The sequence below is a fragment of the Ictidomys tridecemlineatus genome, chromosome 3 (assembly GCF_052094955.1).
Source record: "Ictidomys tridecemlineatus isolate mIctTri1 chromosome 3, mIctTri1.hap1, whole genome shotgun sequence".
NCBI lineage: Eukaryota > Metazoa > Chordata > Mammalia > Rodentia > Sciuridae > Ictidomys > Ictidomys tridecemlineatus.
Window position 1 is genome coordinate 43,865,160 of NC_135479.1, and position 2,788 is coordinate 43,867,947.

Sequence of the window (2,788 nt, forward strand, 5' to 3'; positions counted from 1 at the left end):
AACCTTTTAAATTCTGTAAGCAAAGGAAAGAAAAAAAAAATCCAGGTTAGTTAGTGGCATTTGAGGTTGCCTGAATGGGCTAGTTACCTTTTCCTTCTTAGGGCACTAGGAGACCAGGCTTGCTCTGCCCGTGCAAGATGCTGGCTTGCCGCGCCACCTAGTGGGCTGTGTAATGAGGGGAATAACCGGATTTGGAGCCCAACCCTGCCAGCAGTTAAACCAGGTAGGTTCCCATCTAAATGGTTCATGGAAACCCATGGACTATATTAATTCTACAAAGTAGGTTTGGTCTGCATAGTTTTGACTCAACCAGTGTTTTTAAAAAATTCATTCCACATAAGAATTGGGGTTTCAGACTTTCAAAAAAACAAATTTATTTATTTGTTTATGGTACTAGAGATTAAACCCAGGGGGTTCTACCACTAAGCCATATTTATTTATTTTTACTTTATTTTTTATGTTTTTGAGACAGGGTCTAAGTTGCCAAAGCCGGTCTGGAACTTTGTGATCCTCCTGCCTCAGTCTCCCAAACCACCAGGATTACAGGTGTGCACCACCACACCTGGCTAGAGTTTCAGACTTTTAACATAAAATCTTGGAACTCTGGGCAAATTTCCTACAGAAACCGGGCCAGCTGCAGCCTTTAGAAGGGCTTTGAACTCCTTGGTCAACTCCATGTTCCCTGCCTGCCTGGGAATCTGTGTGACGAGCCCTGGGCCAGCTAGACATTTGAGTCAGCCTCTTGCTGTTTCATAGCTGGCTGTCCTCATTGTTCTCTGGGGTAGACACAGGTTACAAGGAAAGAATTCCTCTCTCTTTCCCCATTCCCAACTCGGTGATGGGCGCCTGAAGGAGGCAGTGGTGACCCCAGATTCCTCTTCCAGGGTCTGGCTCATAATCAAGGCCAACTGGATGAATTGGAGGAAGCAGGAAACGTTAACCAAGCACCCAGAGTGTGTCCCCACTGACACTGATCCCACCTCTGCCCACCCCCATCCTGTGTGCTCTAAGTGTGACAGATGCCGAGAGAGGTTAGGGATATAAACAGAGGAGGGGGAATTGGGCCTGCATACTAGGGGTGCTTTGGGTGGTGGGGTGAACAGGAAAGAAACCTCAGAAGTTTCAAGTTAGGTCCAGCCTAATTCAAGATGAAGAAGAAATAAAGCCCCCTCTTATCTGTTCTGTAGCCCTTTTTTACTCTGGGCATCTGATTGGGTGTCTGGAAACCTATAGAGCTGACAGAGTGGGCATCATTGAGCCAATTTCTTGTCTCACTGAAGCCTTTTGGGGCCAAGCCACCCCTTCTTTAGAGGCCACAAAAGTCTCCTGACATCTGTGGTCACACATGTATGTGCACATTCGTGAAAGACAAGGAAAACTTAATCTGACGAAGCTTCCATCAGAGTAAGAACCCCAAAATTTCACATCTAGTGAAGTGAGTCCTCCCAAAGGAGCCCTCTGGGAATACATTATTCTTGACATCCTTGCACAAAATATGAACCTACTTCTCTCTGGGGTTATCCAAAGGGGACAGATCTTTCACTTTGGCGGGGGGGGGGGTACTGAGAATTAAACTCAGGGGGTTACTGAGAATTAAACTCAGGGGCACTTGACCACTGAACCATATCCCCAGCCCTATTTTGTATTTTATTTAGAGACAGGGTCTCACTGAGTTGCTTAGGGCCTCAACTTTGCTGAGGCTGGCTTTGAACTCATGATCCTCCTGCCTGAGACTCCCAAGCCACTGGGATTACAAGCTTGTGCCACTGCACCCAGCAGATCTTTCATTTTTAAAAAATAGTTAAGAAGGGCAGGCTCAGTTGCACCAGGGCGCTAAGATGTCGTTTCCAAAGTATAAGCAAGCCCTCAGAGTTGGGCCACTCTACCCCGACCCTCGACCCCGATATGACATATCTCTGGAAACCCGGAAGGTGCAAGCCAAGAGGTTGGCCATAAGAGCCCGGCTTAAACTGGAGTATCTGCTTCAGTACAACGACCCCAACCACCAAGGGCTCATTGAAGATCCTGCCTTAATTTGCTGGACCTACGAAAGATCAGCAAATATCTACCCAAATTTCAGACCCACTCCCAAGAACTCACTCTTAGGAGCTCTGTTTGGAATTGGAGCCCTCTTCTTCTGGTATTATGTTTTCAAAACTGATAGGGATAGGAAGGAAAAACTTATCCAGGTAGGAAAATTGGACCTAAAATTTAATATCTCCTATTAGTCTGGCAATGATGACTAATATATTATTTGCTTAATAAATCTTCTAATAATCATAAAAATAGTTAAGAAGAATCTAGTGAAAATTAAAAACCATGTTTATCTCTCCAAATCCTCTCTCCATCTGTGCAGGCACCTACATGTTTGCTTGCATGATAATTAGTGGGCATGGACCATTTTGTGATCTGCCCTTTTAACTCACTATTATGTTTATTCTGTTAAAGTAGTAGAGTTTGCCTTTATGGTTGGGCATATGTGTTTTTTAAAACCTTGCACTATAATGAACCAGACTGCTGTGATGGCTTTTTTGCAAATTAAGAAAAAAAATCCTTTTGGATTGCTTCCTTAATGTATTTTTATCGTGATCTTTCCATATTTGCAAAAAAGGAACAAATATACAGTACAGAGAGAAATCTGTAAAATGTGCCCCTTTCTCCATGTCCCTGACAACCCTGGGTTTTATATTTCTATGTTTTTGCTGTTCTGTCTCATTCATTGCTAGCGCCATGACAGGCACTGTTCTCTATGACAAAGGCCGCCGGTATAAAAGTGTAGGTGTAGGAA

The 2,788-nt window shown here is 44.1% G+C and overlaps 1 pseudogene; it reads left to right on the forward strand.

The window, feature by feature from the left end:
- The first annotated feature begins 1,838 nt into the window (after window positions 1-1,838).
- Window positions 1,839-2,228, forward strand: LOC101975601 (NADH dehydrogenase [ubiquinone] 1 beta subcomplex subunit 4 pseudogene; annotated as a pseudogene).
- The last annotated feature ends 560 nt before the right edge of the window (window positions 2,229-2,788 follow it).